Here is an 8,077-nt window from a genome sequence, read left to right as displayed (position 1 = left end):
TATGTAAGAATGACTTTAGAACAAGTTTATTTTTTACATGCATAAATTTATTGTAAACTTTATACAACACAAAACTTTTTACGTAACATTGTAGAAAAATTACACTTAAACTTGGTAGTTTACAAAACACCACAAACAAGCAGCTTATTAAGCAAACATTTTCTTGAAACAGGATACAAATTGTTGTTCCAAGTTCAAGTTACTCTTACGTCATAATTCCTGCGAAAACTCCTCAAAGTTTCTAAAGTGGCTGCAATCTCTCACGGCTCGCTAAATTTTCGGTGGCGACACGAAAGTTGGGATAAGATCAAAGCAAACAAAAAGCAAAACTTTTAGCGAAAGACTTTTTCAAGAAAAATATTTGACAATTTTTGCGGCGCAATAACAATACCGAACGCGAGCGAATTTCAAAGTTGTTATTGTCAAGTATTTGTTTGTACGTTGTTTGCGCGCATTTCATGAAACTTTGACGAAGTTTTTAGAGGGAAACGTTTTCGGGGGCATAACAAATTTGAAGGGCCCCTTTCGCATGTCCGGGCAAGTTTTTTTTGGGTTGTTGTTACAAGCGGGCCACTTTATGTGTTGCCACTCTTGTTGAAAAAATTAACCAAGAAAAAATCCGAGTATAAATAAGATTGTCCGACGTCGAAAAATTACAAATTTCCTCTCTGTTACAAAGAGAGCGATAAAAAATAGTTTATTTTATCGAGTTGCGATTTAACTTACGAAATAATATTTCGAGCTTCTTCAGGAAATTAGAAGCGGGTTGTAATGATGGACTTGAGGTCTAGTTGTTACGTCATAATCGCCTCGGTCGCCCTGCTGTCAGCGGTGACCGTTGCCGATGATCAGTGAGTTTGAAAAAATTATTAAAAAATTAAAAAAAATAAAATTATTTTGTAAAAAAACAACAAACTTTAAGGTTTAAAATTATATTTATAAAAAAAAACTTAATTGTAGTTGAAAAAACTAAAATGTTTATAAAGAAAACCAGCTACTCTTAATTTAGTTTTCAGGCTTTTTATTTTGAAAACTAAAAATGTTTCAAGCAGCTTTTTATATAGCTAGTAACAAATACTTTAAAACCACGACCTTAAATCCAAAGTTACTTACAAAACTGTTAAAGTTTTATTTCTAACAAATATAACAACAATTTTTTTTAATAAACCATCAATAAGTTTTAAACATCTGTCTTTATTATGTCAACTTCAATAAATCACTTTTTAACTGAAGTCCGAACAATTATAAATTTACCACCAGCTTGTGATAAATTTTTAAAACTATATTTTTTTAGTTGGTGCCCGATTACAAGGAACGTCATGGAAGAACGACAGGTCGAAGAACTCCAGGAACAAGTCGAAACCCTCAAGTACCAGAATTGCGATGACGTCACTAGTAACGACGTCATAGCCGAAAGGTTCGATCAGGACGGAGAAGTTTACTGCACTTTCACCAGGTAACATTAACAAACAGCAACAAAAACAAAACTAAAGTTTATTTGCAATTACTTTATTACAATTGATAAATTTGCAGTTAATTGCACGGTATAAAACAGAAGAGCGGTTTTTCTTAACAACTTATGACTATTATTTTAAGTTTTAAAGGTTTTTAAAACAATCTTTTTTTAGTAATTTACAAGTTGACTTATTTTTTACAATATTCATGTTTGAAATGTTTAAAATAATCTCTTTTTAAGTTTTTTAACTTTAATATACATCAAAATCAACAAATGGTTCTTAAAGTCTCAAGTCTAACTTTTAAAAGTTTTGTTAAACTTAAATGTTAGACTTTGTTTTAAATTATTTCAAGACTAAAAGACGAGTAACGCTTTATACGATAAATAATATTTCAACAAAAAAACTACCCATTTCGCCTGGCGGCTTTCTTTATACTGCCCACGTATTATGACGTATTTATGACGTAATATCATCATGACGTAGGCAGCTAAAGCAAGCCTAGAGGCGCTGGGAACATTCTACGTTGATTTTTTTTTTTTTAACTATGGGTCTTCAAACATGAAACTAAACACACTTTGAGCACAACTAAAGCATTGTTTCAAATGAAAAATTCTAAAGTTTTTGTGTCTAGAAGTTTAAAAAATTATATGAGCTGTTAAAAATTTTAATACTTTTCAAATTTTAATTAGTTTCACTGTAGACTTTTAAGTAAACTTCAATTTTTTTTAAAAAACAGCAATAAAATAAAAATTTTTTAACCTTTTTCTGTATAAAAAAAAGTGTGGAAGCTTTGTTCTAAACACTGCTTTAAAATTGAATATGTAAAAAAAATAAAGTAAAAAGTATTTTTTAAAAGAACATTTAAGTGTAACCTACTTATCTTATATTTTCAATTATAAAAACTTAAACTAATAATTTCACAAATTTGTTATAGACTTTTTTAATATATATTTGCAACAACAGGACAACGCAAGTGCCAGTCCTGGTAACTAAGGAGGTTTCGGTACCACAGGAAGTCCAGGCTTGTTGTCAGGGTTGGACCGGAAGTGACTGCAACACCGGTTAGTTACCATGGCAACATGTTGATTGATGCTTACTTGTTTTGTTTGGCTATAATAAAATCAAAATTATGTTTTTTTAAATACAAAAAAAAATTTATTATTTTTAAAATCGAGCAAAAATTACTGAAAAAAACAACCAACATTTTATACTGGAATAGAAAATTAGTCCCTTTGAAAAAAGTTAAATGCAACTAACAGTTTATTAACTTTTGACAAAAAAAGTTTTCATATCCATGTTATTTACAAAAATAAGTTTATGACTAAAAACATACTTTTTATTTGACATAACGAGCTCATAACTACCGAAATATAACTAAACATTATTATTATGTCATAATAGCGGTGTGTCGTAACAAATGCAACAACGGAGGTAGATGCGTTGCACCGGATACGTGCGACTGTACCGGAAGTGGATACACCGGAAACTCCTGCGACACTCGTGAGTTTCAATTAAACTATACTAAATATACTTGGTCATATAAAATATAATTCATGCGATGTTCGTGAGTTTGAAACAGTTGTTATATATTATTATGTACTTGGTTGTACTATATGCATTGTAAACTCCTGTGATGTTCGTAATTCTATGATACTTGTAAAATTGTTTGGCTTAAATATTCATTTTAGAAAACTTTGTCAATAATGTGAATTTTAGGTTTATTTTTTTGTGTGCTGTGAAAACTGATAGTAATCTTGAAAATTTAACTAAATTTTTAACATTTTTTTTCTATATGACTTAGTTTTAAAAACTTAAAATTGACATTTAACCTTTCTAATTCACTGACACTCAAATTATGCAGCTTTTTTAGTTTAAAGGAAGCTTTTTCACAAGCAACTTTACTCTTTTCAAAATTAAAACTAGTTTAATTTTTTTTGATATTTTTTCATACATTATTGTAACAGCTCAATGTAATGAGGAATGCAAGAATGGGGGCAAATGTGTTTCTCCTAACAAATGTGAATGTGCAGCCGAGTGGAACGGAAAGTACTGCGAGTCGCGTTAGTATTGAAATATTGCTTACTTATCTAAAATGTACAAATTACGTTGCTTACTGAGAATTTATGTTTTGGCAGATTTCATAACTTTTTTGAATTAACTATTTTCTTTGTTGGTAGAGAATGTACTGAAGAAAATACCTTATTACCATCAAATTACTTATATATTTACAGCTATTTGTGAACTTTCTTGTATGAATGGCGGGGAATGTACCGAACCAAATACTTGTTCTTGTCCACATGGCTGGACTGGTGACCACTGTGAAACTGGTAAGTTTGAAATAGTTGTATGTTGTAAAAATAATTTGTAAAGCTTTCAAACATTTAACTTTTTTCTGAGTAACAAAACAACTTTTAAGTTTTTCATTATAAATATTAGCAAGTGCGTCATGTTATCATTCACAAACAAATTTTGAAAAATTTAAAACTGTATTTAAAAACCAATCTCGATAGGCCACATGATTTGTTAATTTTTAAGTGGCTTAAATTCATGCTAAATTAAAAGTTTAGCTGTAAACTAAATATGCTTTTTGATAGTATAATATTTATATATAATATAATAATATACTATAAATATTAATGTTATTTACAGCCAAGTTCGATTGCGGTGGATGCCTGAACAAGGGTGTTTGTGTCGCTCAGGATACCTGTGAGTGCGCTGAAGGTTACAAAGGAGACCATTGCGAACAAGGTTTGTATACTGTTTCTATTAAATGTATAAGAACGCTTGTATACGGTTTAATAAAGTATATAATAAGATTACAAACTTAAAGTGAAAAAGCCTAACACCTAGTAACATAAAAACCTTTGTAAGTAAAATCAGAAATGATTGAATTTTTACATATAAAGTAAGGAATTCACAAAAATCAATTACTAACCATCCTTTATATGCTTTTGCTGACTTATAAACAAAAAATCAAAAGCATTTTAATCTAACACCCACACAGCCATCTGCACGGAACCGTGCATGAACGGGGGCCAGTGCATGGTGCCGGACGTGTGCATGTGCAAGCAGGGGTTCGCGGGTAGGACGTGCTCCCAGAAGGAGGAGGAGGACCGGGAGGAAGTGGGAGTGGCGGACGTGGGCCAGTTGAGGGCGTCCAAGCACGAAGCCATCTGCTCCGTGTACGGGTTGCACCACTACACCACTTTTGATGGGAAGAAGTACTACTTTCCCGGCGAGTGCTCCTACTCGTTCGTCATACAGAAGGGAGGGAACCTACACGTCATGGTTGGTTGATTTTCGTGTGAACTTTTAAACTTTTACTTTACTAAAAAATACTTTTGAATAGTATTCTAAAATTTTAGTCCTAACTTGTATAGTTTCTTAGATCATAAACTGTATGAGTTTAAAAAATCGTTTTAATTAAAAAGTTACGTTTTTAGCAAAGTGGGAAGTATGTTTGCTTTAACAATTTAAACGATAGATAAGTAATTAAAATGTAACCTTAAGCATTACTGTATTCATAGTATTCACTGTATATTAAAGCATTCTAACAGATATTTTACACAAAATTATTTCATAATATATCAAAAGAATTTCACTTTACAACATACTAAAATAAATTTCTTCATTTCAGGTGTACAACAAGTTCGGATGTGACGAATCAGGTCAGAGGTGCAGGAAGGCGGTGAGAGTTGAAGTGGGGGCAGGCATGCACGTCATAATGCTCTACCCCAACAACACGGCCACCCACAACAAGAAGTTCATTACCATGCCCAAGACTGTGGACAAGTCCATTATACTGGAGAGGATCGGAGAATACACGAGTGTCAGACTGGCTTCTGGTTTGTTTAATATTTGTTTGTATGTAGATTTAAAAAAAAATAGATAGGTTTATTATTAAAAACTTAAAGTAAACAGTAATACTTTAAAATAAAATAAAAACCTATTTTTGAAAGATATTTACGCTTGTAAAAAAACATTTATGATTTTTGATGGAACAGTGTAATAGCTTTTACAAATTTTGTTATAATTTTTTTTGAGAATATCCGTTTATAATTTTTTAGCTTTAAATTTTAAATGTAGTATTATTTTAATTTTAGGAGTACGAGTAGTATTACGAATACTTTAAACATTCCTTTTTATGGGCTCAATAAAATCTTGAAATGTAATATTGTCAACAGGAGTACGAGTGATATTCGACAATGACCAGGCGGTTGACGTTGTGGTTCCTGATTCGTACATGGGGGACATGTTGGGAATGTGTGGTAACTTCGATGGTCAGGAAGATAACGACTTCCAAGTCGAAGGACAGGTTAAATTGGTTTTTGTGTTTTGTGAGTTTGTAGTGATAAGTAGTTAGACATCACTTTTTATGCATACAACATTTTTAAGCAGTAACAAAACCAAAAACAACTTAATATTTGAAACTTTTCTTTAAAAAAGTTTACACAACTTTCATTAAAAACTAAAGTGAACCATTAAGACAAAAAATAGGTTAGTATATTTAAATTTGTTTTCCGCTTTATTTATTAAAAAACACAAAAGTACGTTAAATGCATTAAAGAAAAAAACAACATTTCAGTTTAAGAGTCAGTTAAAGTCAATAAACTATAAACAATAATCTTAAAAGCTGTAAAGCTTTAGAAACAAAAATATTTCGAAAAGTTCAAAGTAAAATGGAAATAAACAGCAAAAAATAATCGTCACAGGAATTCACTGAAGCTAACGAGTTCGGAAACTTCTACCACGTCAACCTCGATGTTACGTCACAATGCAAGGAAGTTCCGAAGAGAACCAGCCATCCGTGCAGCTCTTACTCCCAGTATCAACTTTCTCCCGTTGAGGATCACTGCAAGATCTTGTTGGGAGAAAAGTTCGCAGCTTGTCACTCCGTCATCGATCCTGAAGTTTGTCTATTTTTTATAAAATATAATGTTTTATTATTTACGTAGTTTCTAAATAGTTTTCTACTTTACCACTAAACTTTATTAACTTTTTATTGCATCAAACTTATTAGGAAAGTAACTTTGAAATTTTTTTGTATTTTTTTAAGAATATGAATCTTTTTGTAACATGGTAAATGTTTTTTTATCTTAAATAAGCTGTAAAAGACTTGATTATCTTCTTAAAATGTTTATTTTTATGATCGTACGTTGATTAGAATACTTTTAAATTTATTTTCTTTTTAAAATACCAACGTTCTAAGAAGTTTATGTGAAAACTCAATTACTTTTTCAACCAGATCCGTTACCAACTTAATTGATTTTTCATTAACAAAATAGATTTGCTGCCGATTTAATAAACTGATTTTAAATCTTTAGAATATATTTTTAACCAACACATTTTTTAAATTTATTTTTACAACAGATATACTACCAACGGTGCATATCGGATGTGTGTGTTTGCGGAATCGAAAATTTCGAAGAGTGTGCATGCGAGGCGTTCACACATTACTCCAGGCAGTGTGCATTCAAAAATGTCGTGCTCGACTGGAGATCAGACAGCTTGTGCGGTCAGTTTGAATTATATATTTTTGATTTGTTAATTTCTCAGATAGACAGTAATTAAGTTTATAACGAATAAGTATAATTTTTTGCGCTGATTTAACTTTATGTATAAAGTTCGGTTTATCATAATAAACTTTTATAACACAAATAAAATATTTTTTGTATATTGTTTTAGCCTTTAGTTCAGGAGATAGTTTTTTTTTAATTAATTTAATGAGCTAAACTTATGTATATTATAAAATTCAGTATTTGATTGAAATTTAGGCAAAAATTAGGTTTTCTTTTTAAACACTCTGTTACAAAATAGTTTCAAGTTGAGCCTTTATACAGAAAATGTTTACATGCGCTTTTGAAATTGAAAGCAGGTGAAAAATTCCTTTAAACAAAACAATCAATCAAAATAAAACCAAAAAATTTTTGAAGATGTTATCAACAGAAAGTTTATACAAATATTGTTTACCGTACGTGCTATATGTCTGTATATTAAAACAACTACTTATTGTTGTAAGCACTTGTGAATTTCTTTGTACTTTTCTGTATCAACACAGATTCTTATCTATGATTGATCAGCAAAAATTAGAAAATTTTCACAGCTTTTTAAGTGCCTAACTACGTAAACTAACCACTTGAAATGCAATTTACTTTTGATAACACTCTTTTTCGCAAGAATTTAAACTTTTTTGCTTTTTTCAATACTTTGCTTGTTACAGCTTTTTATTTTAGTTATGGCCGTAAAATACGTTATTATTTGTTAAAAATATTCCAAAATGACTAATAAAAATGATAAAGTCAATGAGCTTATTTCAAATTGATAGGTTTTATAATATTTAAAGAAAAACTTGTTTGATTTCATGAAACCAACGCACCACACATAACACAGTAGTTATTTTACTTTTTTACCACATGAATTGAGTTTACAGCGGGTATGGTGTCAGGGAATGTAGTACTAATAAATAATTATTATTTCACAGGAATCCAATGCTCAGGGGGTATGGTTTTCAGCGAATGCAGTACAGCTTGCCCGAAAACTTGCGATAACAAGGAAGCAGTTAGCGAGTGTACGAGCTCAATTTGTATTGATGGTTGCCATTGCCCGTCAGGTTTGTAAAA

Source organism: Thalia democratica, chromosome 1 (assembly GCF_965202585.1).
Source record: "Thalia democratica chromosome 1, ktThaDemo2.hap1.1, whole genome shotgun sequence".
NCBI lineage: Eukaryota > Metazoa > Chordata > Thaliacea > Salpida > Salpidae > Thalia > Thalia democratica.
This window is presented reverse-complemented; position numbering follows the sequence as displayed.